The sequence below is a fragment of the Dipodomys merriami genome, unplaced genomic scaffold (genome assembly GCF_024711535.1).
Source record: "Dipodomys merriami isolate MVZ:Mamm:240054 unplaced genomic scaffold, mDipMer1.0.p SCAF_320, whole genome shotgun sequence".
Lineage (NCBI taxonomy): Eukaryota > Metazoa > Chordata > Mammalia > Rodentia > Heteromyidae > Dipodomys > Dipodomys merriami.
Genome location: NW_027204716.1, coordinates 553174 through 561823, shown reverse-complemented (window position 1 = coordinate 561823; position 8650 = coordinate 553174). Strand labels below are relative to the sequence as shown.

Here is an 8650-nt window from a genome sequence, read left to right as displayed (position 1 = left end):
GGATCAGTGAATTAAAACAATAAACAGAGAAGCAGAGTAAAATCCCTTATAATTAGGGGAAAACAAAATTGTTTTTTTACCATGTGAATTCAGAAGACCAAGAACAGTTAGAATGTATCACAAGTTTATACCAAAGACACTGCGTTGATATTTTTTATATTCTAATATATATTTTAAACCTAATTATTTATATTCCAATTCTATTTATTTGAATAAATAAATTTTAATTTATTTGTGAAATTATCAACTAATTCTAGTAAGTTTCATTGTGTGAAATATAAAATCAGCACATATAAGTATAAAATATATAACTATATATAATATAAGAAAAAAGACACATGTTTTGCATTGTTCTATTGTGGTTACAGTATCAAAGGCAACTCTGTTTTAAAGTGTTATTACATTATCTCTACCTCAGTGTTTGATAGATTTGGACCTAAAGCTTTACTATTTGTAGATTTACAGCCTGTAGGCAAGAGAAAACACTGTGATTAAAACATTACCAATTTAAGGCCTAATAATGAGAAGAAACATCTGGACTTCTCCTGCAACTATGAAAATATTTGGTGATAGAAATGCAGTAGTGTAACTTCCTGCCTGGTAGGATGGTAGACAGGCCAGGATACTAAGTAATCATGAATATGATCAATTTTTTCACCTTCTTGGCTTTAGTTACTTTTGAAATGTTAGATATAATAAACAATTATATTTTGATAAAATCCCTTCTAGTCTGAACAGTTATGACTGAACTGTTCATCTCTCTATGATCCCTGGTAACTAAGATTAGTGTTGTTCAAGTAAAACAATCTATGCTGTCAGGGTAAGATATTCTGATTGGTCTCTTCCTACATGAAAGAAGAATAAAGGGTCAGGTAGCCATTTGTGCCAGTAAGACCTCACTTGGGAAAATGTCAACTGCAGAAGGTTAGAAGTAGCTCTTAAGCAAGGCTTACTTTGAATCCATTAGCTCCACAAAGCTAATTCAGTTGGATCAATTAGTACATGAAAAAGCCATCACCTTTGGACCTAGCAATAAATTATTGAAAGTATGATCAAATTCCAAATGAAAAAGACTTAAAATTGTCATTGACAAAAAATTTGCAAATGTGAGCATTAAGATGAACAATATATTTTTTCCACTATTCACAGAATTTTAGGAAAATAAGATCAGTAGCATTGTCAGGAACAATATAGTTTCCTTATTACAAGTAGGCAACCGTGGATATAAGTCTGTATAAAGATTGCATCATTAACTACTTAAATTTAGAAGATACTACATGCTTCAGCAGCATGTATTCCCAAATTACAATACAGAGATAACATGACAATTGCACAAGGATGATATGAAAATTTGTGAAATATTCTGTATTTTTCATTCTTCAGATGCAAGAAATGAAAAACAGTTATTAAAAAGTTGATTACAAAATAACAAGTGTAACAACACACGTAATTCATATAATTAAATTTAGTTTCACATCAATGTATTAAATCTTCACCTCAGAAAGGTGTTTACATAACATAAACTTTACAAAACTTTTGAAATTAAACAACATTGTCATTTTATCCCAAAGAAAAATAATATTAGGACCTAGGAAAAAAAGGAATCTAAAACTTTCTATATGGAATACAATCTGAAAGGACACATTATACAAACATAGAATACTTTAAAATATTCTTTTTCAGACAATCACCAGAAATACTTTAGTTTCTGTACTATTCATTTAAACAGATAAGTTAAAATTATTTCTGAATAAAATTTCACAAACTCTGCAGAAATCATTATACATGTATACAAAAAGTCTTCAATACATTTTGACATCCAATGCAGGCAATTCAATTGGAAGAATTCCACGGAATTCATGAATTTTTACAGTTAGAATTGGTGTTGCCAGACGCTGGTGGCTCAAACTATAAAAAGAATTTTGAGGTATTACCAGGTGTAATAGACTCAGACAGTCCTACCACTATAAAGGTCATGAAAAAGTCTCTAAAGAGACTATTCAAGTTAATAAAGGTCAGAGGATTGCCCAAATACTTTTACTCTCATATCTAAACTTGCCTAATCCCACACTGACTCAAAACAGAAAAGGAGGGTTTGGCACCACAGATACTGTAGCCTGGGTTCAGGAAATTACAGATAAAAGGCCTTACAAGGCCGTTAAAGTCAATGGAAAACAAATGACAGGACACTTAGACACAGGAGCTGACAGATCCTGTATAGCTGTAAAAGATTGTCCTATGGCCTGGCCAGTGCAAGAGACTTCTTCCTTAATTGGATTAGGGAGGGCTTCTAATGTAGCTTAGTCAGCTCAGAGACTCAAATGGGTATGTGAAGGGCAGCAAGGCCACTTCAAACCTTATGTTATCCCCAGCTTGCTCTTTTCTTTATGGGGCAGAGACATCATGCAAGACATGAAATAAAATAGGACAAATAGACTCCTCATCAAAGGAGCAAAATTTTTCATAGGGGCCACTGATGAACAGCTTTATGCTGACAAAATAATATGAAAAAGTGATGATCCTGTATGGATTAATCAGTGGCCCCTAACTCAAGAAAAGATTCAAGCCATACAGGACTTAGTTCAAGAACAATTGAGTCAAGGGAAGAATAGAAAAGACTACCAGTTCATGGAATACTCCATTTTTTGTAATTAAAAAAGAAGTCAGGAAAATGGAGATTATTACAAGATCTAAGGGCAATTAATGAGGCCATGCATGACATGGGAGCCCTTCAACCATGTCTACCCTCTCCTGTTGCAGTCCCACATGGTAGATACATAATAATAATATACGTACAGGATTGCTTTTATACAATAAAATTACAACCAGAAGATTCCAAGAGATTTGCTTTCAGTGTCCCTTAGGCTAATTTTAAACAACATTATAATAGGTACCAATGGAAAGTGCTACCTCAGGGCATGAAAAACAGCCCTACCTTATGTCAACAATATGTGAAAAGGGCTATAGATCAAATTAGAAAAAAATATCCAGGGGCATATATTATTCATTATATGGATGATATACTTATGGCCGATGAAACTAGAGAAAAGACAGAAAAAATATTACAAGATAAGGTAGAACAATTAACAAAATTCGGTTTGATAATAGCTCCTGATAAAGTTCAACATGAATGACCTTTAAATTATCTGGGAAAAGTGATTGGACATGATTATATTATGTCTCAAAAGACACAAATTAGAATAGATAAACTAAAAAACATTAAATGATTTCCAAAAATTATTAGGGAATATTAATTGGATTCGGCCTAGTTTAAAAATAACTTCAGGACAATTAGATCCTTTGATGAAAATGTTGGACGGAGACCCTAATCCTAAATCTACCAGGAAAATAAGTCCTGCTGCCTTATCCTGTATAAAATTGGTAGAAAAAGCATTGAATACAGCTAAAATACAGCAAATTAATATTGCACAATCATGGTCCTTTATAATTCTGGCTACAAGCTATACTCCCACAGGATGTTTTTGGCAGGATGGGATACTAGAATGGATCCATTATTCCCATAACCCGGGAAAAATAGTTGCTTCATATCCCTTTTTATGTGCGAATTTGATTTTAAAGTCTAGATTAAGAGTTAGAGAATTATTTGGCCAAGAAATACCTAACATTATTATCCCTTATAATAAGAAACAGTTAGATCATTTGATACGATTTGATGATGATTGGAAAATTGCTGTATTAACTTACACAAGTAAAATAAGCTTTCATATGCCCCAACATCCTTTGTTACATTTTTATACTGAAACCCCTGTGATATTTCCAAAGGTTTTGGTTACAGAACCTTTGGGCAGGGCATTAACTATTTTTACAGATGGATCTTCTAGCGGAAAGTCTGTGGTTTATTGCAGTACAAAACCACCATTAATATCTTCTGACCCAACTGTATCTGCCCAACAGATTATTGCAGTTCTGCTAGCCTTTCAAAATTATTCAGAGGAGTTTAACCTTTACACAGATTCCCGCTATGTGGTTTCCTTGTTTCCTGCCATTGAAACAGCCCTAGTTACTGGTCATTCTAAAGTAAAAGACTAATTAATAAAATTACAACAGCTATTACAACAAAGAACGACAAAGGCATTTGTGGGACACATCAGGGGGCATAGTAATCTCCCTGTACCTTTGTCTCAAGGGAACAAGTTAGCAGACTTATTAACTAAGGAAAGTCATGTAATGTCAGCTTTAGAAGAAGCTCAGGAAAGTCATAGACTACACCATCAGAATGCTAATGCCTTAAGAAAGATGTTTCAAGTGTCCTGAGAACAGGCAAGACAAATTGTAAGGGAATATGAGGCATGCCCGGAAGTTTTTCATCCACAAAAAATGGGAGTTAATCCTAGAGGCTTAAAGCCTAGAGTTCTGTGGCAAATGGATGTTACAAAATTTGGGAAACTCTCCTTTGTCCATGTTACTGTAAATACTTATTCTCATGCTATGGGTGCTACAGCCCATTCTGTAGAGGCTGTGAAAGATGTTCTTCGACATTTGGTTTAAGCCTTTGTAGACCTAGGAATTCCTAGGGAATAAAAATTGACAATGGACCAGCATACACCTCCAATGCTTTTGCTAAATTTTGTGCACAATGGAAAATCGTGCACAAAACAGGGATTCCATATAATCCACAAGGCCAAGCAAACATAAAACGAGCTCATCAGTCCTTAAAAAGTCAATTGTCAAGAATTAGACAGGGAGGAGAGAAGCAATACTTCCCCCATTACACTTTTAACCATGCTTTACTGGTTCTTAATCATTTCAACGCTGATGAGCAAGGAATAACCCCAATGATGAGACATTGGGGCATGGAAAAAACTACAACTTTTCCTTTACTAAAATGGAAGGATCTACTTACTGGAACCTGGCGTGGGCCAGACATCCTGTTAACATCCGGGCGAGGCTATGCTTATGTTTTCCCACAGAATGCGGAATCCCCCATTTGGGTCCCAAACAGACTCATCAGGCCTTTCTCGGGCCCAAAAAAGAGACAGGAAGAAAATCAAAATACATCAGGAGAGAAAACTGGAGCAGAAGATAAAGACTCTCTCTCTATCACCACCACAGGCTAATTCAACAAAAACCGCAACACCACCTATATGAGGAAAGATGTAGAAGCTGGTTGAAAAGGCCCGGCACATTTTGTTAATGAGTTAAATAAGGATGTTTCTCTAACATTAACAGAGCAACAAATTATTGATCCAAAATTAAAAAGAAAAAACAAAAAACAAAATAAAGGCTTTGGAAAAAGTAGTCTTAAAGTTAGGGACTGAAGTCAATAATCTAAAAACCCAGCTGACAACTAGATGTCATCAGTCATTTAAATATGTTACCCATTACCTTATAATGAGAGCTTAGATTGGGAAGTTACCAAAGTGCATTTACAAACAATCTGGAAGGACAATAGCTTAATTCATGAGATAGGACAGCTACAGGAAGACATCTCAGCCCTTAGTCAAGCTCATTTGGAAACCGTGGGGATAAATTCTTTGGCAGCAGACTTACAGAGAGTGTTAAAAAGTCTTAATCCTTTAGATTGGTGGCACTACTTGGTTACATTTGGAGTCATAATACTAATTGTTATATGTATTCTTGTTGTCTTTCCAGTTCTCTTCAAACTAGTCTTCTGCTCCATCTTCTCTATATGAGAAGAAATTTCTCTGGCACATCTAATACATAAAAAAGGGTCAAATGTCATGCCTACTCCGGTGGAGTCTGCTTAGCATGGAACACCTGCATTCAGACCTGAGAATGGGGCTTCACAGAAGCCTATCTCTGAGAATGTGACTTCACCGAAGTCTACCTCAGAGAATGGGCTTCAAAGAGGCCTATCTCTTAGAATGGGACTTCACCGAAATCTACCTCAGAGAATGGGGCTTCAAAGAGGCCTATCTCTGAGAATGGGACTTCACTGAATTCTACCTCAGAGAATGGGGCTTCAAAGAGGCCTACCTCCTGGAAAGGCTGGCAAGCCCCTGGGAAAGATGTGTTTCTGTTCCTGTTTTCTTTTCTTTGCTGTATAGGAGTGCCTATTAATCTTTTACTGTTCCTGCTGCTTGTTCTACTTACTTATGCTCAATGTTCCCTTATTCAAGGCTCTTTCTTAAAAGTGTTGATGACTCCAACATCTGATGAGTGTCCTGAGAACATAACTCACCAGAGTTAAGTGCTACCATAAAAGCCCCTCTTATGGAAGCTATCAGACAAGTCATAAGTAAATATAAAAGTATTGGGGGTTTCATGACATCACTTCAGCAGAAGGAATTGTTTGTAAGAGATTTACAGGAAGCTGTAGGCATGGCTAGAGCAGAAAGAGTGTATGGCTACTGGAGACTTCCCTTTAATCCTAAAGCATATACAATAGACTCATATAGATATCCTGTAGATAAGAAAGATGTAGAGGGATATTTAGACCAAAAGCTAAATAAGATTCTTAAAAAGTTGGTAGATGGAAGGTGGCAATGGCTTATCAGAGGAAAATGGTGCGATCCTCCATTATCTAGAGAACCCCAAAGACTTCCCCCAGATCCATAGCCTTTTACAGGTGTGTATGATAAGGATGGCAACCGTTGGGAAAACTACTTCGAAGAAAGAACTTCCTATTACTCTCTTTCATTTACTGAGAGACTTGCTAGATCTAGGTCTCTCTCCTTGGTACTTACTATCAAAGAAGGAACAAGAAAGATCTTATGATACAGTTAAGGCCTCTATGGAGAAGAGTAAACGATTATGTGAAAGGGTTACAGAAAAGACACTATGAGCTTAAATTTGATATATGGCCAGATTTAACTAAGTATACTAAATATGATTTTGGCCACAAATTGGGGACCCTCTAAAGAATGGCAAAGAAGTACAATTGCTTAAAAAAGATTTGAAACATATAAAGTACAAAACTAAACAAAAGTAACTATAAAGTACTAGAGTTCATGCCTTTCTGTCCAGCACCTTGCCCATGTGCTCTGGTTAATGGTTAATAGGTGATAAACATCAATACCAATTGTATTTCTTAAAAATAGAGGTAAAGCCGAAAACAAGTGCCTATTGTCATAGCTCGTCATCCAAAAAACAAGATCAGGCGACCAGCTGGTGAACACCCAAAAATGAAGCCTTGCAGCAAGATTGTGTAACTTTTTGCCCTTTCTCATGGAGACTTTTGCTATAAAAGCGTGTTATCCTCTGCAATAAATCACACTCAGCATTCACTCCTCTTCTGTGTGAGTTGTCTGTTTGCCATCTCCCCACCTGTTCCAGTTCCTCCACTAGGTGTCCTCCATCGTCCCAACAGAGCCAGTCAGCGGCAGAGGTCCATTGTATCTTTGATATCTCAATTCTCAGCAGCAAGAGGCCTTTAGTTTGGGCATTGGTATCTGTATCATGATGAAGTAAGAAAGAAGCCACTCTGGTATTATTCTGCATATATACACTGTGCAGGGTTGTACAGCCATCTACAGTTATTGCATTTGCCACTTGAGCCACCAACTCACGGACAATGTCTAAGTGTCCACTGCAGGCTTCCTGATGAAGAGGGGTATACTCATCATCATCCCTAGTATTCACATGAGTGGCCTTTTTGGAAAGTAGTCTCCGCATTGTAGTAAGCTGAATATTTTCAGCAGCCCAATGAAGAAATTTACTTGGATCCTTCTCCAATTTTTGTCTTGCAATTGATACCATTCCTTATTTTTTCATCTTGTTCCTCATCTTCCTAAGAATTGCCTAACCAGAGACTTTGAGTGCCAGTGGGAATGAAGTTTCCATGTATTTCCCTAATAGTTCACATAGGTTGAACTGGTCAGAAAAATCTAGTGAATTTTCTGCATATCTGATTTATATCCTTTTTCCAATTTTACTATTCGAAATTATTCTAACTGGAGAGTAGGGAATTGATGGAGAACAGAGGAAAGATGTTCCTCCGTATTCAAAGGTACAGACTGAAAATGAGGACCAGTGATGTCTTCAAGTGCAGCTTATTCTAGGAATGAGAAAATATGAAATAATGCCCTCTATATAAATGGTTTGGGAAATGGCAGAGCAAAAAGTGAAATGATGCAACCAAAAATATAAAAGCAAAATAAATTAGGATAATTATGGAGCAATCATATTATCTATGAGAACCATGAAATAGAGAAAGGAAGAGAGATACAGATGTGCAATGACCTAGCTAGCCACTAAATTAATGCCTCTGATCAATTGATAGAGCAAACAAAATTTTATTTTTTAAAAAAGATGGAAATAGAATTTATATATTTACTTGGAATTAGTAAATACATTTTAGTAGCCTACATAAAGAGACATAGCTTTGACCAAATTACAGACAAGAATCGAAATCCTTGGTAATTTAGTAAATCCTTGGTAATTCTAGCAAAATTTGACTGAAATCAGTTGAATCACACTTTTCCTGCACAATGAAGAAATAGGTCCAAGCTAGTAAAGCAGCTAGAGAAGGCAGGAAGATTTTATCTGTGAGAAAACTTTGTGGAAAATGGTATTGAGGATTTCTCACTGGTGATCCACTTGCACTGGAAGCATGATTCTGAACTATTGCTTGCTGATTCTGAACTATTGCTTTGATCATTATATTCTCCAAGAAGAAAAAATGATAATTGATAGTTTAGGACTACTAATACATTTTGACCTTCTCACT

The 8650-nt window shown here is 36.0% G+C and overlaps 1 pseudogene; it reads left to right on the top strand.

Annotated features, from left to right (window-relative positions):
* Positions 1-1277: 1277 nt before the first annotated feature.
* LOC138841521 (U6 spliceosomal RNA) lies at positions 1278-1373 on the top strand (annotated as a pseudogene).
* The last annotated feature ends 7277 nt before the right edge of the window (positions 1374-8650 follow it).